The sequence below is a fragment of the Elephas maximus genome, chromosome X (genome assembly GCF_024166365.1).
Source record: "Elephas maximus indicus isolate mEleMax1 chromosome X, mEleMax1 primary haplotype, whole genome shotgun sequence".
Taxonomy (NCBI): domain Eukaryota; kingdom Metazoa; phylum Chordata; class Mammalia; order Proboscidea; family Elephantidae; genus Elephas; species Elephas maximus.
The window spans coordinates 174,429,993-174,453,220 of record NC_064846.1 but is presented as its reverse complement, the minus strand read 5'-3'; the positions used below and the strand labels follow the sequence as shown (position 1 = coordinate 174,453,220).

The window sequence follows — 23,228 nt, the reverse complement described above, 5'->3', positions numbered from 1 at the left end:
CCCCGATTTACATAAATTCACTCTCCTACTCTTCCTATCTAACCTTTCGAGTTGCTGTTGTAAATTTGATCCCATATGTTCAAGGCAGACATTCATTATTAGTTAAGCTAAACTATTGTTTGGGTTTAAAGAAGACTTGATGGGATATTTTGAGTTTAATGTTTAAGGTTTAAAGAATTATTTCAAGGCAACAGTTTTGGGGTCTCATCAAGCCTCAATGGTTTCAGAAAGTCTGGATTCCATGAGATTTGGAATTCTGTTCCACAGTTTTCCTCCTTTTGATCAGGATTCTTCTATAGAATCCATAATCAGGATGTACAGTAATGGTAGCTGGGCACCATCCAATTTCTTTTGGTCTCATGGTAAAGTGAGCATTTGTTCATGGAAGCAATTAGCCACACCTTCTGTATCCTCCTCTGATTCCTGACTTGTAAATTTAAGGTGTTTCCTTTAACCAAACAGCAAGGTTTTTTTAGTGAAGAATATCTGCTTTATTCTTCTTGTCTATATAATTGCATCAAGAGTAAGGGCAATTTATCCTCTTTCTTCTCTAATCAGTAACTTTTCCCTCCTTTCTTCCTCTGTTGCTCCAGGTGAAGGAAAACCAATTATTGTTCCTTGGATGGTCAATTGCAAACTTTTAAGACCCCAGGAGCTACACAACAAACTAGGAGGTAGAACAGAAGCACTAAAAATGATCTAAGGCCAATTATGGTATGAACTTTTTGAAAAGATGACGTCTTTTCTATTCACAGGTGCTATGAGAAGCAAGGCGAAGAATGTCAGCTTGTTTCTGCCTTTGTAAGAACTACACGCAGTCTCATGTGTGTCTGTTTTAAGGCCGGGCTGGGCTATAAGAGCTTGCATCTGTTTGCCTTGGGCAAACCTACAGCTCTAGGTAAGTGCTGTTGGCCTCACTCAAGTGGTGTGTTAAGAACCCTGCAGAACATCTCAACCACCTGGCTTCTAAAGTGTCCTAAACCAATATCCTTTCCACGAGGACCGAAATTTTTTTTTAAACAGCTTCCCGCATTAGCAGTTGAGCTGAGGACTGAGTGTTTTACTTTATTTGTTTTTAATGCTATTTACTGAGGCATTGAATTAAGGAGCTCACATTCACTATTATTTCATGATTTCTCTGTAATTTCAAACAGCAGGAATACCTCACAGCGTTCCAATGTCTGGAAAGGAAACTTATTTTGTACAGTATGATCACTGATCATGTAAAATGCCTGGAATTTAGCATGGTAATTGTCAAGAGAGCGATTAAGATTGTGAAATACTAGTGAAGTTGTTTAGTGTAAAATTCCCTTCTCTCTCAGTAAATCACTAATACTTAACCATTTGTTTGAATCTATTGAATATGTATATCCTTTGTTTAGTACATTTGAATTTATATATTAAATTTATAACATGGAAAAATACATTTAGAGCTAATATTTCTTGTTAATACTTGAAAGACCATCTTCTTACATATAAATCATTCGAAGCAGTGCAGAAAATAGAAAAAATACACAGTGTCTTAAGCGTTTTAAGATGGGGGGACAAACCTGCTGCCATCAGACACTCACCGTTTCAATCGAATGCAGTAAGTTTGTGTTAAGTATCATTCAATGTTGTATGCTAGAGATAGTTAACATTATCAGAATCTACAGCATCCGATGTTTGGTAAATTAGAGGGTCAGCGAAAAAGAGGAAGACCCTCGACTAGATGGATTGACACAGTGGCTGCAATAATGGGCTCAAACACAGCAGCTATTGTAAGGATGGTGTGCGACCGGGCAGTGTTACGTTCTGTTGTACGTAGGGTTGCTATGAGTTAGACATGACAGGGTGGAACTAACAACAACAACATAGCATCAGAAATGTCTTCTCAGTTCTCTCTTCTCCAAATTACTTTTCTAGTATACGTAATGGCATGAAGAGTAAGGAGAATGTATCCTCTTTCTTCTCTCTTTAGTTACCCTCCCCTCCATTTTCATGTCTCTCTTTCTCATGCAGATCATTGCTTATTTTCATTCTCATTTATTTATTTATCCATTCATTCATTTATGTATCCATCCATCCAACCACTCACCCACCCTCCCACCCACAAACCTATCCATCTATCCACTCACCCATCCACCCATCCACTCACACATCCATTCACCAAGCATCTACCATCCATACACCCACCCACACACCCACCCACCCACCCACCCAACCATCCATCCATCCATCCATCCATCCATCCATCCATCCATCCATCCATCCATCCATCCATCCATCCATCCATCCATCCATCCATCCATCCATCCATCCATCCATCCATCCATCCATCCATCCATCCATCCATCCATCCATCCATCCATCCATCCATCCATCCACACACCCACCCATCCATCCACCCATCCACCCACCCATTCATGCATTCTTCTACCCATCCACCTATCCATCCATTCATCCATCCATTCTTCAAACCATCCATCCCTTTACTGAACTTTCATTAAGCACCTTCTTTTGGATAGCCATTAAGTACTGGAGAGATAAGGATGAACTTACTTTTCAGTGCCAGTGCAAATGTTGTAAAAACTCAGAATTAAGTGGTGAAAACAACAAAAACAGAAACAAGCCCCCTCCCACCTGGACTTTACATTTTAGTGGGACAACTATGGTGGCATGTTCTTCCTCTCTTAGTTGAAAATCAATGTGGATTTCATTTGCTCAGCTTGAAACTGTGCTCGAGAGGTCAAACAATTTTCATCTCCATCCTCCTCCTCTCTCTTCACCTCCTTTTTTTTTCCTTATGGGATTTGAGGAGCCTTGGTAGCACAGTGATTAAAGTGCTCAGCTGCTAGCCAAGTAATTGCCGGTTCAAACCCACCAGCAGAAGAGAGATGTGGCAGTCTACCTCTGTAAAGATTTACAGCCTTGGAAACCCTATGGGGCAGTTCTACCCTGTGCTATATGGTCACTATGAGTTGGAATCGACTCGATAGCAGTGGGTTTGGTTTTTGGTTTAATGGGATTTAGTCTCACCATTCTCAATTTCTGAGAATCTACCATGTATCAACCATAGAACTGAGCATACCCAAGGCTAGGTGTAGTTAAGTAAAACTACATGCCCTCATATATTCTCAAAAATATTATTGATCTATCTATAAGGATCTACCTTTCTAAGGAGTTACTTATATCAGGAATTTCTTAGGTACGCCAGTGTAAACTTTCTGATAACATACTGTTTCTCTCTCTCTCAATCTGATATGAAGCGTTTAGCCATATCCCACACTATAAGCCATAATCTCCCCCTTGCTTTTGCAAATGCTCACCCGAGTGCCTTTCTATTTTTAGTAAAGTCAAGTCCCCTTTTCTGGGACCCTTCTTAACTATCACAGAAAGACTTAGTTCTGCAGCAGCGAACGAAACAAACTCCCTTCCCTAGAGGGACCCGGCATCTGAAGGGAATTTCCCTGATGCCACAGTTCAGGCAAGAAGCCCTGGTGCCACGATGGTTAAGCGCTCGGTTGCTAACCAAACGGTTCGTGGTTTTCTGTGAGTGGGAGAAAGGACTTGACAATGTGCTCCGGTAAAGATTACAGACAAGAAAGCCCTATGGGGGCAGTTCTACTCTGTCACACGGGGTTGTTATGAATCAAAAATCAACTTGACCTAACAACATGGCATAGGCAAGGGTCTCTATAATAGAACTCATCACAATATGTGGATTTTCTTTTTTTTTTTTAATGGCTGCTTTCCTCATTCGAGTAGGGGACTGTGAGGACAAGAACAAAGTTTTCATATTGACTCACCAGTGCCTTCTGAGCAAACTAGTTGATGAATGTTAGATGAATGTTAGATGAACGAAAGAATGCATTACTGAGACTGTCCTCATAAGCGGATTTTCTATGGACACAGAGTAAAATATCTTTTTTAGTAGTCCAATTTAGACTGCTGTCTAGACATCATTTGGGCTGAGAGGAAATAGCTGCTTTCATATAAATTTAGAAGGTCAGTGAGGCAGAATGTTGGTGAAATGAGGCGGTTCCTGGCACACAGAGAGAACTTCCAACAAGGCTTCTGCGATCAAGGGATAAGACACTGTTCTCCAAGCCATGAAGGCCACATGATTCTGCGAGTGGCCTGTAATGGTAAAACATTCACCAGGAAGTAGGGAAAAGTATGGGCAACTGTATACAGCGAGAAGACAGTAACCATGCCAAGAGCTGAAAAACACTCCGAGTCAGCAAGCTAAGAAAGATCCCCAACTCAGGCACCTATAGCTATGTGAATGTGGGCAAGGCATGTAACCTCTTTAGGTTTTTTTTTTTTTTTTTTTTAAGTATTTAAGTTTATTTTTGGTGAAAATATGCACCACAAAATCTGCTCCTATTCCAGAGTTTCTAGACATAATGATCAGTGACATTGACTACGCTCTTCACATTGTGTCAACATTCTCGTTATTTCTGTTCTAGTTCTTTTGCTTCTATTGACTTCATCTCCCTGCCCCCAACCTTCTTATCTTTGCTTTAAAAATAGCTGTTGACCCTTTGGTTATATATATTTAAAATATATATATATATATATATTTTTTTTTTTCCCTAATGTAATTCTCAAGGGTGACAATCTTTTCTCTTTGAACTAAATTGTTACTTAGTTTAAAAGTGACTTCAGGGGATAATTTCAACTCAAGATTTGAAGAGCTACTTAGGGCCATGGTCTCAGGGATTTCTGTAGCCTCATTAGGTTCAGTAAGTTTGATTTCTTTAAGAAGTGGAAGTATATTCCACATTTTTCCCCCTTTTTATCAGGATTCATCTATTGTGCTCTTGATCAGAACATTCAGTAGTGGTAACCGGGCACCATCTAGTTCTTCTGGTCTCGAGGTGGAGGATGCAGTGGTTCATGGAGACAGTGTGTAATCTTTTAAACTCTTTCTTTTCTCTTCTATAAAATGAGAAGAAAAATGACCAAGGTTGTTGGGAAGATGAAATAAGAAAGAAAGTGCTTTGTTATCTGTGATTATTCTATATCTAAATTCTTAGTTTTGTTCCTTATGTCATCCCACAACTCGTCTTGTCTTTGATCATTAGTGTCCAATGCATCAAATCTACTCTTGAAGTAGTCTCTAAATTCAGGTGGGATATACTCAAGGTTGCACTTTGGCTCTCTTGGACTTGTTTTAATTTTCTTTAGCTTCAACTTGAACTTGCATATGAACAATTTCTGGTCCGTTCTATGGTTGGCCCCTAGCCTTGTTCTAACTGATGATATTGAGCTTCTCCATCATCTATTTCCACAGATGTAGTAGGCTTGATTCCTCTGTATTTCATCTGGTGAGGTCCATGTGTATAGTCACCGTTCATGTTGTTGAAAAAAGGTATTTGCATGAAGAAGTCATTGGTCTTTCAAAATTCTATCATGAGATCTCCAGCATCATTTCTTTCACCAAGGCCATATTTTCCAACTACCTATTTTTCTTCGTTTCCAACTTTTGCGTTCTAATCACCAGTAATTATCAATGCATCCTGATCACATGTTTGATCAATTTCAGACTGCAGAAGTTTAGTAAAAAAAATCTTCAATTTCTTCATCTTTGGCTTTAATAGTTTGTGCATAAATTTAAATAATAATCTTATTAACTGGTCTTCCTTGTATGTATATGGATATCATCCTATCACTGACAGCATTGTACTTTAGGATAGATCTGGAATCATTCCTTTGATGATGAATGAGACTCATAGTGACCCTATAAGATAGAGTAGAACTGCCCCATAAGGTTTCCCAGCCAAGTACTTCCTATACTATTTGTTCGTCTTTCACGAAATATCATACAACTTCTTAGGGCACATAGAAAACCTGGTTATTGATCTAAATATCAGCATTTACTTTGATAAATAAATGCTTCCTTCCAAATATCTATGGTTTACAATTTCAACAGCCAGCAAAGTAATTTGATTTTCCTGAAAACTGCATGGGACTTGTTTTGTATTCACAAAACGTGCTTGTAAGAGAAAAGGTGAAATTAAGATAATTGTATGTATTGAAAAGAAACACTCTACAAGCTCTCAGGTTAACTGAATTCAACTTAGAAAGAAAACTAGCTCTTTGACTAAAAACATATAATCGTACTTATTTAAATCGTTATGTACTAATTTGGTTAAACGAAGGTATGAAGTCAAATTCAATGGGAATACCAAGGCAGGTTATAAAAATTCATTGTCTCCAAACGTTTTCTCAGATCTTTCCTTGAAGGCACATGGGGGGGAGCTGAGAAATCTTAACTGCATGAGCGCACACCTTGTATACCAAAAGAACTGATGTAAGAGGAAACAAAACCCGCTCTCATTTTCTTGAAAAGTTTTGGAAAATAGAGTGAATATTATCACTTTTCAAGGATTTAAGATTCATATGTTTTTCTTTATAGAGCAACTTGCTGTGAAACCCATCACTGATAATGTGAATATTCTCCAAGGTCTTTGTTTTCTAATTGTGCTATGATGGAAATGCCACAAGGGGGTGGCTTTAAAGAACAGAACGTTATTTTCACATGGTTCTGGAGGCTGAAAGTCCCAATCAGGGTCTTAGCCTTGTGGATTCCTTCCTTGTCAGTAACCCCCAGGCATTCCTTAGTTCCTTGGCTTGTAGACGGTCCTCACACGGCTTCTGTCCTCTCCAGTATGTGCTTCTCTGTGTGTCTAATCTCTTTCTATAACGCAAAAGTGATTAGGTTTAGGACCCACCCTACACTGGTAGGATCTAATTAACAGAAAGAGAACTCCATCTGCAAACAGGTAGAAGACAAGGAGGAGAAGTTAGAGGGAGAAGATGAAGAAGAAGAAGGAGGAGGAGGAGAAGGAAGACGAAAGAGTAGGAAGATGAAGGAGGAGGAGGGGGAGGGGGTGATGATGATAAAGAAGAACACACAAAAGGCTTTGTGTTCACTGCTCTCCTTGACTTCTTTGTTTTCTCCATAAGGGAAGCATTTTCCTGAATTCATTAAATTTGTACATCTTTGCTAAATCATTTGCTTATTTTTTCCTTTCCATGAGATGAATTTCCTTTGAACCAGACTTACTAGAGACTTGGAGACGGGAGGAAACTCCAGATCCATTGCCTGGAAAAACTTTGAAGCCTTGAACCGAAACTATCCCATGAAGTCATCTTTAATCCAAACAACTGTTTAGCTCATTTAATAAAGAATGACGCTCTTTAGAAAAATTATCCATATGAGATCAAGTGGATAACAGTAACTCTAAAACACAGAGGAGAACTTTAAGGGGCAGAGAGTTGAAGTGAATGGTGGTGGAGCAATATGGACAGAGATATGGAGAACAGAGGCACAACATGAAGTATGTAACGCTGGTCAATGGACTGTACGTGTGGAAATTGTTGAATGGGTATATTTTCATCATTTAAAAAAAAAAATTTCCTTCTGCTCAACACCGCATCTACAAAATGCTTTTACACTCTAGAGAACTGTCTCATCTTGGAGAAAGAGGAGGGACATTCTAATATTCCTCTCCTCTCCTTTTCCCACTTCAGAAGACATTTCTCCAGAAAAACTGTAGCCAGATACTTCCCCATCCCCCCAAAAAACGGTTCCTTCTGAAGACTTTTGGCCTTGGAGAGAATTACCTGATAATCACTGTCTGGGCGTGTTGCCAGCGTTTCTCTTCTATCTCCATTGGCCCCATTTCAACAAGGTCTTCTTTTCCCAAAATAAAATTACGTCTGAAACACAGAAGTCAGATATTTAACACTCCAGTAGTATTATCCTGAGGCTCTTTCAATGAGACTTTGAAAGTATTTTTTTACATCCAGTAAACATAGAAATGGTGGGAAAGAATGTTTTTGGGCGTTTCAACCACTCAGGCCATCCATTCAAACCTCTACCTGGCCAGACCTCCCAATATTTCACAGGCCATTTCAAAACAAGTTTCAAAGAAATCTTATTTTGCACACTTTACCAACGGGAGTCTTTGAATCTTTGTTGAAATGTAGATCTGAATTTAAGATTTCTACCCAGAAGTTGGCTGTTTCACGTACAAAATTATTTTGAGGCCCTGGTTTCTGAATATCGCATTTATGGTTTTTATAACACAGTTTTTACAACACAATTAACTTGCACAAAAGATAGATAAAGCTTCAAGAAAGCAACTGCCTACAAAGGGTATCAGAACACACAGAGTAAAACTCTGTAGGTCACAGCTAAGAGCTTCAACCAAAACTAGTCTCCAGTCTCCTCTTTTCCAGGGGAGGTGAGTGAAGACAGCCTGTCTTACTCTGTGGTAGAATGAATAATACACATCCAATGATGTCCACTGCTAACGGAAAGGTCAGTGGTTCGAACTCACCCACCTACTCCATGGGAGAAGGACCTGGCAATCTGCTTCCGTAAAGATTACAGCCTAGGAAACCCTATGGGGCAGTTCTACTCTGTCACATAGGGTTGTTATGAGTTGGAATCCACTCAACGACACCCAACATCAACAACAATGATGTTCATATACTAATCCCCCCAAGCTATGGAACATGGTAACTTGAGAGCAAAAAGGACTCCTTTTTTAATTACAATGTGGATGATACACCTTGCTGAATGCAGGATAAGAATGGAGGGTGTTAAGGACTGAATCGTGTCCTCCCAATATATTAGCTGGAATCTTCATCCCTATACTTGTGGACGCGATCCTCTTTGGGAATAGGGTTTTCTTTGTTATGTTAACGAGGCCATATCAGTGCAGAGTATTTCTTAAAACTACTCACTTTGGAGGTATAAGGAGTAGTACAGACAGACAAGGTAGCATAAATAGGGGAACTTAGGTGCCATGTGTTCGAAAGCCTGGTGGCGTAGTGGTTGAGTGCTACACCTGCTAACAAAAACGTCGGCAGTTCAAATCCACCAGCTGCTCCTTGGAAACTCTAAGGGGCAGTTCTACTCTGTGCTATACGGACACTATGAGTCGGAATCGACTTGATGGCAACGGGTTTGGTTTCGGTTTTTTAGGTGCCATGTGGAGGTCTCCAGGGCTAAGGAACAGAAGCTGAAAGAGACAAGGACCTTCCCCCAGAACTGACAGAGAGAGAGCCTTTCCCTAGGCCTGGTGCCTTGAATTCGGACTTCTAGCCTCTAGAACTGTGAGAAAATAAGTTTCTGTTCTTTAAAGCCACCCACTTGAGGTATTTCTGTTACAGCTCATTAACCAAAAACTCGTTGCCATCAAGTCGATTTCTACTCATAGTGACCCTATAGGACAGAGCAGAACTGCCCCCATAGGATTTCCAAAGCTGTCATCTTTAAGGAAGCAGACTGCCACATCTTTCTCCCTTGGAACTGCTGGTGGGTTCTAACCGCAGAGCTTTCAGTTAGCAGCTGAGTGCTTAACCACTGCACCACCAGGGCTCATCTGGTACAGCGGCACCTGGAAACTCAGAAAGGGGATTTCAACTGACGTCTGAATTTCTAACACACCTCCATCAGCTGCCCACCGAACCCTCTAGAAATGGAACCACCAGAATGATCTAAGGAAGCTACTGTGGGTAGGATAGTTGGGGAGAATGGAATGTATGTATTGGACTTTATAAAGTAAGTGAGGATTGATTAGGGAAAAGTTGGTAGGTCCGATAGAATGGTAAAAGCAAAGAGAAGGAAGATGCGGTTTAAATAAATTTCAAAAGAAGAGTGGTTTGAGATTAAAATAAAACAGCTGCTGTTGAGTCAACTCCAACTCATGGCGGCCCCATGTATGTCAGAGTACAACGTGCTCCACAGGGTTTTCATTGGCTGATTTTTCAGGAGGAGATTGCCAGGTCTTTCTTCTGAGGTGCCTCTGGGTGGACTTGAACCCCCAACCTTTCAGTTAGAGCTGAGTGTTTTGGCCATTTGTCCCACCCTGAGCCTCCAATATAGGATGATAGCAGATCTTTAAATGTCAGGATAAGGAGTTCTGTGTTCATCAAAATAGGCATAGCACATACAAGCCATTCGCTGCGCTGTTAATACATTTTAAAATAACTGATTTTTCATGCACGAAAGAGCAATGGCACTACTGATACAAGCCTGTGTCATAAAGTTTAGACATCAGACTGCAGGACAAGATGGCTACTGGAGGAAGGCTAGCCAAAATCCAACTTTTGCAATGAGGGCTTCCTTTGGGGGCCTCATCTTGAGTACGTACCTATCTCTCTCTCTTCTGTAATGACTTTTCTCCTTCGGGCACTCAGGGCGCCCTTATGCTCTTCTGTCTTGTGATTTCACAAACTGGCTGTGAAGATTTCCCTATGTGTCTCACTGGGAATCTCAGCCGCCCTGCATCCCCATACAAAGCTATTTTTACCCTCAGCCTGATTCTTAATCACTTCACTGGTGTTGTGTCATTAACGTGGATACCAGTTACCAGCTACCTTCCAGTTGGCTCTGACTCACAGCAATTTTTGGAAGTAGATCGCCAGGCCTTTATTTCGAGGCACCTCTGAGTGGACTCAAGCTGACAACCTTTCAGTTAGGTGCCGAGTGCTTGACCATTCATACCCCCTAGTGACCCAGTGTGACAGGGTAGAACTGCCCCACAGGGTTTTCTAGGCTGTAATCTTCATGGGTCCCTATGAGTCAGAATCGACTTGATGGCAACAGGGTTTTTTTTTTAAATCTTCAGGAGAGTAGGTCACCAGGCCCTTCTTCTGCAGAGCTGCGGGGTGGGTCTGAACTACTGACCATCTGGTTAGCAGCTGAGCACTTGAGCATTGTGCCCACAGGGTTCCATATCTATGTCTGTCTGTATCTACACACGCACATCTATCTCTGTGTAGATGTGGACAGCGGAGCGCTAGTAAATGCTTATCAACTGGCTCTCCAAAGGGACTATAGGGAAAAACATGATTTGAATTGTTTGCCGATTTCCCTGGCATAAATACTCCCAGCATGGCTGCTTTCGAGCTACCTGCATGAGGTCACTGAATCGGGGGCTGGGGAGAGATGAGTCCACTCAAGCCTGTGGGAGCCAGATTCAGTGAAGTCCTGAATTTAAAGCGTAGTGGGCATCATTGAAGTCAAACAACATAGACACAACCTCTTGGTAAGGCTAACTCTGAAAGAAATGGAAAACTGGGAAGAGTCCTTAATCTATATTGTTGCTGTTGTTTGCTGTGATGGAGTCGGCCCCCAATTCAAGAAGACCCCATACACAATGGAATGAACACTGCCTGGTCCTGCCCCAGCCCCACGATCAGTTGTAGATCAGATGGTTGTGATCCTGTCTTAGTCATCTAGTGCTGCTGTAACAGAAATACCACAGGTGGATGGCTTTAACAAAGAGAAGTTTATTCTCTCACAGTCTAGGAGGCTAGAAGTCCAGATTCAGGGCATCGGCTCCAGAAGAAGTCTTTGTCTTTCTGTCGGCTCTGGGGGAAGGTCTTTGTCTTCAATCTTTCCTGGGTCTAAAGGATGCACTGTTCTCCTGGCTCTTGTTTCTTGGTGGTATGAGGTTCCCCTGTCTCTCTGCTTGCTTCTCTCTTTTATATCTCAAAAGAGATTGGCTCGAGACACAGCCCAATCTTGTAGATTGAGTCCTGACTCATTAACAACACTGCTGCTAATCCCATCTCATCAGCATCATAGAGGTAGGATTTACAACACAGGAAAAGCACATCAGATGATCAAATGGTGGACAATCACACAATACTGGGAATCATGGCCCAGGCAACTTGACAGATATTTTTGGTAGACACAATTCAGTCCATAATAGGGCTTTCATTGGTTGATTTTTGGCAGGAGACTACCAGACCTTTCTTCCTAGTCTGTCTTAGTCTGGAAGCTCCACTGAAACCTGTTCAATGTCACAGCAACTCACAAACCTCCATGGCTGTGCATGAGGTGCACTGGCTGGGAATCGAACCCAGGTCTCCTGCATGGAGGGCAAGAATTCTACCACTGAACCAACACTGCCCTCTATAATCTGTATTACAGCTCCAATAAGGTCATAACTGTGAGGTTCTACACTGGATGTCTCAATATAAAACTTGGACACCCGCAAAAACTTGAAGCCCATAGAGCATAGAATCAAGCATACAGGAAAGCTAGTAAATTTCAAATCTGGTGGTGTGTACCCACCAGCGCTGCTTATCATGAGAGTTACAGCTTTGTTCATGCCAAGAAGAAGTTGGCAGTTGTGGTGATGCAAATGAGGAGAATGGAAGGATTTTGGAAATACTGAGAGCCTTATAGCAGCCTGCTCAAAATAGAGCTACAAAGAGGAAAGAGAGAATTCGTGCGTTAGCGTAAACCCGGCGAAGGTTTCACTAACAGAGCAGAGCTTCCACTGAAAACAGTGTTGAAAAATTTCCAGCTTTTATCCTTTAGGGAGAAAGTCTGCTTCAAGATAAGCGTCTGTGTGTGTTGTGAAAAAGGAGAAAAATCATGCCACTAGTGCAGAATGTTTTTGTAATGCCGGGCCTCAGTTAAAAGGAGTTTGAGGAGTGATGTTCACAACCCCCAAAACACAGCCATGAAGCCAGAAAAACCACTCTCTCCACGAGGGGCTTCTAAATGCAACACATTTGCAGGGTACGATTTAAAAAAAAAATTGCAAGAGTTTGAGATGCCACTCTGAGATGGTGTGCTTTTGTGCCAAGACAATATTTTGGAAAAATTAAGCAATCCACCCCTTCCTCTCCCCACTTTTTCAAATAGATGCATTGGCTTTATGTTAATTGCCTCAGGGAACAGATTCAATGGGGTCAGGATGGAGGAGGAGATTGGTCTTCCTGGTTTCAATTTCCGGGGTGTAGTGGTTGAGTGCTATGGCAGCTAACCAAAAAGTCAGCAGTTTGAATGCACCAGGTGCTCCTTGGAAACTCTATGGGGGTGTTCTACTCTGTCCTGTAGGGTCGCTATGAGTTGGAATCGACTCTATGGCAACAGGTTTGGTTTTTTTGGTTAATTGAAAGGTTGGAACCCTGGTGGCACAGTGGTTAAGACCTCAGCTGCTAGCCGAAAAGTCAGCAGTTCAAATCCCCCAGCTGCTCCTTGGAAACCCTATGGGGCAGTTCTACTCCATCCTATACTGTCGCTATGAGTCAGAATCGACCTGGTGGCAAGGGATAACTGAAAGATTGGTAGCTTTCACCCACTTATCAGCTCAAAGGGAGAAAGACGTGGCAATTTGTTCCTGTAAAGAGTAAACTCAAACCAAACCCACTGCCACTGAGTGGATTCTGACTCATAGCGACCCTATGTGACAGAGTAGAACTGCCCCATACGGTTTCTAAGGCTGTAAATCTTTAAGGAAGCAGACTGTCACATCGTTCTCCAACGGAGAAGCTGGCGGGTTCCAACCGCCAACTTTTCGGTTAGCATCCAAGTGCTTTAACCACTGTGCCACCATTACAGCCTAGAAAACCCTATGGAGCAGTTCTACTCTGTCACGTAGGGTCGCTATGAGTCAAAACAGCCAAAACAGACCTACCTTCCACGCCTAGGATAAGCCCAAGTTCATCATTACATTATTTATTATCTCACTTATGTATTGTTGACGTCCGTTCCCTAATATGCTTTAATTGTTTCTGCATCTAGGTTCCGGATAAATACTGTTTTCTAGTTTTGTTTACTTTAATGTTTTTGTGTGTGTGTGTGTGTGTGTGTGTGTGTGTGTGTGTAGTTTTGCTGTATTGATAATACTCAATTCATAAAATTATATGGGGTGTCTTAGCCCTTTTCCTACTTCCTGAAATTGTCTTTTTAAGATTGGTATTATTTCTTCCTTAAATGTTTGGCTGAACAGGCCATTGAGGCCATTTGTCTTTGGTGACGTCTTTGCATAAAGCTTTTTAATTATAACTTCAATGTCTTTGATAGAGAGCTACTCAGATTAACCTTCTGTTAGGGATCAAATTGTATCCCCCCAAAATATATGTTGTAAATCCTAACCCCCAAACCCATGTAAAAAGCATCCTGGTGGCACCAATGGTTAAGTGCTTGGTTGCTAACCGAAAGGTCAGCGGTTTGAACCCACCCAGCAGCTCCATGGAAGAAAGACCTTACTATTTGGTCCTATAAAGATTACTGCCTAGGAAACTCTATGGGGCAGTTCTGCCCTGTCTTATAAGGTCACTATGACTTGGAATTGACTCGATGACACACAGCAACAACAATGACAAACCTAGTAAAGGAGTCCCTGGGTGGTGCAAATGGTTAAAACACTCGGCTGCTAACCAAAAGGTTGGAAGTTCGAGGCCACCCTGAAGTGTCTCAGAAGAAAGTCGTGACAGTCGACTACTAAAAAATCAGCCATTAAACCCTATGGGGGCACCATGAGTCAGAATCAACATGAGAGCAACTTGTTATCGGCTAAACACACAAGGAATTTCCTTGTTGGGCTGGGAGTGTGAGCTGGAGATGGGTGAGCAGCCAGAGAACATTTGATGCTGGGATAAAGCCATAAAAAAAAGTGTGGCAAAAAAGCCCTATAAGCATTTGGATTTATGGTTCAGGTAGGCAGAAAAGGTCATAGATAGTGTCTTAGGCTGGGTTCTCTAGAGAAGCAAAACCAGTGAAGTTTATGAGTCAAAATCAACTTGACATTGAGAGAGAGAGAGAGAGAGAGAAATTGAGATTTATCTCAAGGAAATGGCTCACGTGGTTGTAGAGGCTGGCAAGTCCCAAGTCTGTGGGTCAGGATTCAGGCCAGAGGCTTCTTCTGACTCGTGTAGCTGCAGGGGCTGACAAACCCAAGATTGGCAGGTCAGATGGCAGGCCACTGGCTCAAGTCCCAAGAACTGGAGGTCAGATGATGACGAGTCAGATGCAGGATCCAGAACAAGCAAGCAGGTCTTGCCAGAAGGTCCATAAATATTTGAATGCAGGCCACGCTCCCAAGGAAATGCCCCTTCCAACTGATTGGCTGATCACATCAGGTCACATCATGAAGGATGACTACATCATTACATAATTGCCAAATTACATCATTATGCAATTATCAAACCACTGAGAACCTGGCCCAGCCAAGGTGACACACAACCTTAACTATCACAGATGGCTTCCTGGATCCCTATACTCAACATGGCTGAGGATAACTGGAGAGGACCAAAGGGTGGGCAGGAAGCAAATCTCAGCATCTTTGTATTGGTCAAAGTTGATGACCAGATTGAGTGAGACAGAACTTGAGGGCCAGAGAATATCCTGTTGCCCGATGTCTTGATACTATACAACACCCTGGAAGAAATCAGTGTCCTGGCTATATGAGCTGAGATGACATTTCTCCCATTCTGCTTTAACTAGAAAATGAGAATTTAAAAAGTGCAGTTGCATTTGTTGAATTTGTAGACTAAGCGTCATGCCAACTACCTTCAGGAATGGTTCAGATTGTTAAGCTACCTTAATGCGTCATCAGGTGAGGCATACCTGTGACCTTAGGTGATCCAGATAACATTGCATGGAAGTTCACATATAGTTTTGTTTTACGCTAATTTTCATGGAAACTTTAATTAATGCAGCCGAAAATTTCATCCATGTTCTAGGTTGAATATTAATCTGATCTTTCGCAGGTGAGACGTGGTATTAAAGAGAAAGGTGTAGAATCAAAACTAAATTAAAAACAGAGAAACTAAGGGTAGTTGACTGCTCAATTCTTGTTGCCATGAAGAAGTCAAGGTTTGCACAAAAGATCAAACTGAGGCAAAATTGTGCTATAGAGGAAGCATGTCTTTGGTTGTTGTTATTAATTGCCACCCTGTGTACAACAAATGAAACATGACCTGGTCCCGTGTCATCTTCACAATCATTGGTATGCTCAAGTCCATTATTGTATGCACTGCGTATTTTGAGTGCCTTCCAACCTAGGGCTCATCTTCCAGCACTATACCAGACAGATATAGACCACAGTGTGTCCATTCATTGGTTTGTGGGAATAGATCACCAGGCTTTTCTTACTAACCTGTCTGAGTTTGGAAGTGCTGCTGAAGGCTTGGTACTTCCTTCTTTTTCTTTGTAAAAATGGTATCCTATGTAAGGGCACCCCCTGCCCTAATGCTGTCTGTGGACCACACAGGATCCCTGTTACAGGCTGAATTGTGTCCCCCCAAAATATGTGTTGGAATCTTAACCCTTATACCTGTGAATGTAATGTAGTATAATGTACATTATCCTAATGTAATGTAATATAACTGCCCTTCCTAATGTAACGTAATACAATATAATGTAATTAATAGCCCTCCATAATGTAATGTAATTATCTTCCATAATGTAACAGAATCCAATGTAGTATAATGTAATATAATGCAATTACTTTCCATAATGTAATGTAGTGTGATATAATGTAAGATCCTTCCATAATGTAATATAATGTAATCAACTTCCATAATGCAATCAGTATGGGTATGTGTCCTAAACCTAGTCACTTCTGAGTTATAAAAAGAGCAGAATAGATACAGAGACAAGCATCTACTGGGGAAGACACATGCCATGTGAAGATTGTCTGTAATCCAGGAAAACCAAGGGGAGCCCATGGCTGCTGACAAGGAAGGCATTGACATGGCCGAGATCCTGATTTGGACTTCAGGCCTCCAGAACTGTGAGAAAATAAACGTTCTTTAAAGCCACACACATTTGGTATTTCTGTTACAGCAGCACTAGGAGACCAAGACAATGACGCTCTAGGGCACCCAGGCTCAACCTGTCTTCCCAGTGTGGCCCACTGAAGAGTTTGTCTGATATTCTCTCAGAGATCTTAACCTCCAGGGCCAGGATGCAGGTTTGTAGCCCTGATTGGCCATTTCCTGCAAGGCTGCAAATAGCTCGGAACGGATGTCCATGACTCCACTTACAGAAAATATTGGCTTGTAAGTGGACACCTTCAATGCTTTACACCAGCACTTCTCAGTCCCGTCATTAAATGCCACTAGCGACGTCTGAAAAGAAGCCCTGGTGGTGCAGTGGTTAAGCGTTTGGAGCTAACTGGAACATCGGTGGTTCAAATCCACCAGCTGCTCCATGGGAGAAAGGTATGTCAGTCTGCTTCCGTACAGATTACAGCCTTGGAAACCCTATGGGACAGTTCTACTCTGTCCTATAGGGTCGTTACAAGTCTGAGCTGTGCTTAGTGACTTCCTTCCAAAAGTGGGGGAAATGAGTAACTTTAGTGTGGAGAATCCTGACAAATGCTGCCCCAGCCAGGTGATCAAGGTCAACATCAACAGTGATAAATCATGTCGATAGTATGTACTCTTGACAGGAGGGGATGAGAATGGCAAGTTATCTCTGTGGTCTTCCTCCCAAAACCCATAGCCTCAATGGCACAAATAGTGAAGCACTGAGCTACTAACCAAAAGGTTGATGGTTCAAATCCACCAGAGGTGCCTCGAAAGAAAGGCCAGGAGATCTACTTCCAAAAGGTCACAACCTACAGAGTACAGTTCTACTGACACACATGAGTTGGAGTCGACTCAAAGGTTATGAGCTAACCATGAGAAAAACATCAAGACAAATCTGTTGTGGGATATTCCACAGAATAGCTGCCCAGCAGTCCTCAAAATTACCAAGGTCATCCGAAATAAGGAACATCGAAGAAACTGCCACAGCCCAAAGGAGCCACTTGACAACCAAATACAATATGGTGCCCTGGGCGAGATCCCGGGAACGGAAAAGGACATATTGGAAAACTAACAGAATCTGAATAAAGTATGAAATTTAATTAAGTGTCATGTGTCAATACTGGCTCATTAGTTGTTACAAATGTACCACACTAATTTAAGATGTTAATGAGAGAGAAACTGGGTGTCGGGTATGCGAGAACTCTGTGTACTGTGATCACAATTTTTGAAAAATTCTAAAACGGTTTTAAAATTAAAGAAGATATTTAAAAACAAAACACATGGTTTAGGGCAGGGTTTCTCAATCTCAGCAGTACTGCCATCCAGAGCTGGATAGTTCCTTATTGTGGTGAGCTGCCGCGGGCACTCTAGGAGGTTCCATTGCAGCACCCTGGCTTCTAACAACTAGGTACCAATAGCAACCCCCTCGCAAGGTGTGACAATCAAAAACGTTTCCAGGCTTTGCCAAATGTCTCCTAGGGGGCAAAATTGTCCCCCTTGCTAGCCATAAGGTAAAGGAAAGTTCGGGGGAGCTGGTCGTTCAGTGAGGAACCCTGGTGGTACAGTGGTTAAAGCACTCGCCTGCTAACCGGAAGGGCGGCAATTTCCAACCCACCAGCCGCTCCTTGGGAGAAAGATGTGGCAGTCTGCTTTCGGAAAGTTTTACAGTCTTGGAGACTCTGTGGGCCAGTTCTACTCTGTCCTATAGGCTCGCTATGAGTTGGAATTGACTAGACAGCAGTAGTTTGGGTTTGGTGGTTCAGTGGTAGAATGCTCACATTTGGGGTAGGAGACCAAGGTTCGATTCCTGGCCAACGCACCTCACGCACAGCCCCTACCCATCTGTCAGTGGAGGCTTGTGTGTGGCTGTGAGGCTGAACAGGTTTCAGCAGGGCTTTCAGACTAAGACAGACGAGGAGGAAAGGCCTGGTGATCTACTTCTGAAAATCAGTCGGTGAAAACCCCGTGGATCACACAGGACTAGGCAGCTTTTCGTTCCATTGTGCTTGGGTCACCGTGAGTCTGGGACCAGCTTGATGGCAGCTAACAGTAACAACGGCAAGCTCAAAACTATGGCTGGTAGAAAGGACTGAGATCAGGGTTAGGCACCAAGTCAGAGTAGAGAGCCTCTGCAAAAGCAAGGCAAAACCCAAAAGTTCCAGCACAGATACGCCCAGTGCTAGCTCTTGCGTGAATCTGGGCAAGGCCTGTTAACACCATCTCTTCATTACCACAAGCCAAAGGTGCTCGGAGGAAAACGCAGACGCAGAAAGGGACCCTTCCAGTATGCATAAATTATAACCCTTCTCCCCCACTGCCTTAAATGAGCCCTGCATGAGGGTCACACCTGTTTTCAGGTGACTTAAAAACTGCTTAAGGAAGACGTCAGCATGAAACTATTCCTTGGTTTTTGCTAAAAACGTTTGTGAAAACAATAATGGCTTGGATAAATCTATTTCTATTTGGAGGAAATAAAGAAAAGAAAGAAATTAAAATGGTTAGCCTAATTGACAATCAGTTAAGAAAAGTGAACACGGTTAGTTTAAAAAAAAAATTATTTGGAATTGGGAGCAAGGAATATTGATAATTAAATGGGACACTATTGAGTATAGTATTGAATACACACGGTTTTTATTTGCTATTTTTCTAATAGCGGAAATGTTCTACTGAAGATCAAGCAAAAAACATCTTATTTTTATATCCCTCCCGTGGGCTAATTTTAAATGAAGTTGGTCTTGGGCTGTTATATTTATTTTAATCCTCCAAGTTAATTTTCCCCACCATAAAGCCTACAGTTTACCCAACTACCGACACGACGCTGAATACTCAGAGGACAGAGTCATTATCTTACTCAGTGAACGGATTTCTCCCACCAAAGACTCGAGATTAGGTTCATTAAGGATTTGTAGTGATTTGTTAGACGTTTAGGAAAGCACTGGGATTTTTTTCTTTCCCCTGCTCATTTTCAAATAATATGAAATGGCGAGTCTTAAAAAATTGAAAGGATTTTTAGATTGAGTATCTCTAAAAATTAGTTTTCTTAAAACCAAATTAAAAGATTTTATATGTATACATACATATAAAACCCCAAACCAAACCTGTTGCCATCGAGTCAATTCCGACTCATAGTGACTCTGTAGGACACAGTAGAACTGTCCTATAGGTTTTCCCAGGAGCAGCTGGTAGATTCTGACTGCTAATCTTTTAGTTAGCAGCCCTGGTAGCACAGTGGCTAAGAGTTCCGCTGCTAATCAAAAGGTTTTATTTATATGTATAGTCAATTCTGACTCATAGTAACCCTACAGGACAGAGTAGAACTGCCCAGCAGCTGGTGGATTCGAACTGCTGATCTCTTGGTTAGTAGCCGCAGCTCTTAACCACTGTGCCACCAGGGCTCCACATACCCATCTATATATATATAAAAACATATATATATATATATATATATATGCCATAGGCAGTGCTTCTAGAAAACCTGACCTGTGACTTATATAAAGTTTTCCAGAAGGAGTGCCTATGACATTTTTGAGGGAGGGTGTCTTAGTTCCTTAGCCCTGCCATAACAGAAAAACAAAAAGTAAGTGGCTTTAAAGAAGAGAAAGGTTTAAAGTCCAAATCAGGGCTCACCCATGTGGATCCCTTCTGTGGCCTCTCTCCTAGTTTCTGGCATCTCTAGCAATCCTTGGTGTTCCTTGGCAGTTGACAGGTCCTCACATGGCATCTGCTTTCCACTGTTAAAATATAACATTGATTACATTCTTTATATTGTACAATCATTCTGGCTATCCTTTTCCACCGCATTCTACCACTAACATAAACTCACTACCCCAAGCAAAAAATCCTACTTCCCACCTCCTCCCAACTCTGGTAACCAATGATCTTTGGTTTCTATATATTTGCTTATCTCATATATATGAGATCAGACAGTATTTGCCCTTTCGTGACTGACTCATTTCAAGGTTCATCTGTGTTTTGCCATGCACCTAGTATTTTCATAACTCAGGAGTTAATAGGTTTAGGAGCGCTTGTGCCGTAGTGGTTAAGAGCGAGGTTGTTAACCAAAAAATGCTGGCAGTTCGAATCTGCCAGCCGCTCCTTGGAAACTCTATGGGGGAGTTCTACTCGGTCCTATAGGGTTCCTAGGAGTCAGAATTGATTACATGGCAACAGGTTTTTTGATTTTACTTGGGTATGGCCTCATTAACATAAGAAACCCTCTATTTCAAACAGGGTCACATTCATAGGTACAGGGGCCAAGACTGTGGTATTTTGGGGGGCCATAATTCAAATGGTAACAGAAGGCTCTCAGGAGAAGGTTAGAATAGTGGGATATGGAAGGATTGGGGAAGTGGGGGGAGAAATCCTGCTGTATGTGGTCCCAGCTGGAGGTGAGCTTCAGCCTGACCCCACGGGGGGGAACGGGGCTGTAAGCTTTACCCACCCCTCCCCGTTAGCTCCTGTTGAGCCAAAGCACTGTCCCTCTGTACCCAGGTTCAGCTCGCCATTACTGCAGGCAGTGGGCAAGGATAGGCTGTACAAAACCGCCACACTGATATGGTGCTCAGGAAAGGTTTTTAATGGTGAGCAAAAATGGTAAAAACATATGTTATTAAGGATTGAATTGGGTCCCCTCAAAATATGTCTTGTAAATCCTAACCCCTATACCTTTGGTTATAAGCCCATTTGGGAATGGGTTTTCTTTGTAATATTCATAAAGCAGCATTAATGGAGGGTATATCTTAAATCAGTCTCTTTTGAGATATAAACAGAGCAGATTAATCGAGGAAGCAAGCAAGCTCAGATGGGGGAAGACAGATGGTACGCCACATGAGATCTTCAAGGAACAAAAGAACAGAAGCTGAAAAGAGACAAGGACCTTTCCCCGGAACCAATACAGAAAGAAAGCCTTCCTCCAGAGGTGGCACCCTGAATTCAGACTTCTAGCTTCCTAAACTTTGAGAAAATAAATTTCTGTTTATTAAAACCACCCCCTTGTGGTATTTCTGTTACAGCAGCACTAGATAACTGAGACACATGTTCAGTAAACCAGAGAGATTACAGAAATCTATAAACACTGCAAAGAACCCTGGTGGCACAGTGGGTAAGTGCTCAGCTGCTAACCAAAAGTCAGTGGTTCGAACCCACCGCAGGAGAAAGATGTGGTAGTCTGCTTCCATAAAGATTACAGCCTTGGAAACTCTATGGGGCAGTTCTACTCTGTCCTACAGGGTGGCTATGAGTAGTAATCGACTCCACAGAAAGGTGTTTGGTTTGGTTCTGGGTTATAAACCTTGCAGTCTTAACCACGTGCCAAAATGTGCTGATAGAAAAGACCGGAAAAAAGCACAGCCCAGGGATACCAATGGCTTTCTCTGGGAGCTGAACGGAAGATGAACGGTTGCCCTATCCTATAATTTTTCAAAGTTTTCACCATGAACATAGTGCAGTGAATAAGAACACATAGCTAGGAGTCTAAAAGACGTGTGCTCAGAACTTAGTCCAGCAACCTCATTAAAGTTATGACTTTGGAAAACTTAGTTACCATCCTTTAGACCAGGAGTTCACCAACTACCTACGGTCTGCTGTGTTCATTTCCTATGGCTCTTGTAACGAAATACCACATACTGGGTGGCTTATAAGAAGAGAAATTTATTATCTTACAGTTCAGGAACCTGGTAGTGCAAATTCAGGGTGTCGGTAGAGCCATGTTTTCTCTCAAGTCTCTAGGGGAAGATCCTTTCTTGTCTCTGTCAGCTTCTAGTAACCCGAGGCATTCCTTGGCTTGAAGCTGCACCATAACTCCCTTGTCACAGGGTTATCTTCTCCCTCTGTCTCTCTGCGTCTCTTTTATAACACAAATTGGCTTAGCACCCACCCAACTCCAGCATGGCCTCTTATCAGCTTAGCAGATGACATCTTCAAATCTTCAAAGACCCTATTTCCTAACAAGCTCACATTCACAGGTACCAGGGGTTAGGACTTCAATCTATATTTTTGGGGGACACAATTCAATCCATAACACTCATGAACCAAATATAGCCCACAACCTGTTTTTGTAAATAAAGTTGTGTTGGAACACAGCCACACCCATTCATTTAGTACCAACCATGGCTGCTTTGAAGGCACCCTGGTGGCACAGTGGTTAAGCACTTGACCGCTAACCAAAATGTCAGCAGTTCGAACCCATCAGTGGCTCCTTGGAAACCCTATGTGGCAGTTCTGCTCTGTTCTGTAGGGTTGCTATAAGCTGGAATAAACTCGAGGGCAATGGTTTTTTTTTAATAGCTGCTTTGAAGGAGCTCTGGTGGCACGGTGGTTAAAACACTTGGCTACTAACTGAAAGGTTGGTAGTTGGAGCCCACCAGCTGCTCCACGGGAAAAAAGACCTACGAATCTGCTCCCATAAAGATTACAGCCTTGGAAACCCTATGGGGCAGTTCTACTCTGCTATAGTGTCACTATGAGTTGAAATTGACTTGATACCAATGGTTTTTTTTTTTTTTGGAGGGGGAGTGTTTTGCACTGCAATGGCTGAATCCATTAGTTATAATAGAGATCCTGTTGTCTGCAAATATTTACGGAAAAAGTTTCCTGACCCCTGTTTTAGACCATCTACCGCACCTGTCAAACAGGATAACAATTCTTACTTCGTAAAGTTTCTGAAAGGA

General features: G+C 42.1%; 1 protein-coding gene across 4 annotated transcripts in view; it reads right to left on the bottom strand.

The window, feature by feature from the left end:
• The window catches only part of NLGN4X (neuroligin 4 X-linked), a 620,760-nt gene that overhangs the window by 509,334 nt on the left and 88,198 nt on the right, over window positions 1-23,228 (bottom strand). For 3 of the 4 annotated variants that reach the window (XM_049872280.1, XM_049872286.1, XM_049872283.1), the window contains exons 3-4: window positions 20,188-20,291; window positions 7,615-7,710 (exon numbers count right to left, since the gene is read on the bottom strand). The gene's annotated coding sequence lies outside the window, so the exon portion shown is untranslated. Of the gene's footprint in view, window positions 1-7,614; window positions 7,711-14,608; window positions 14,872-20,187; window positions 20,292-23,228 lie in introns of those variants that run through there. The other variant, XM_049872282.1, reaches the window with a different exon arrangement.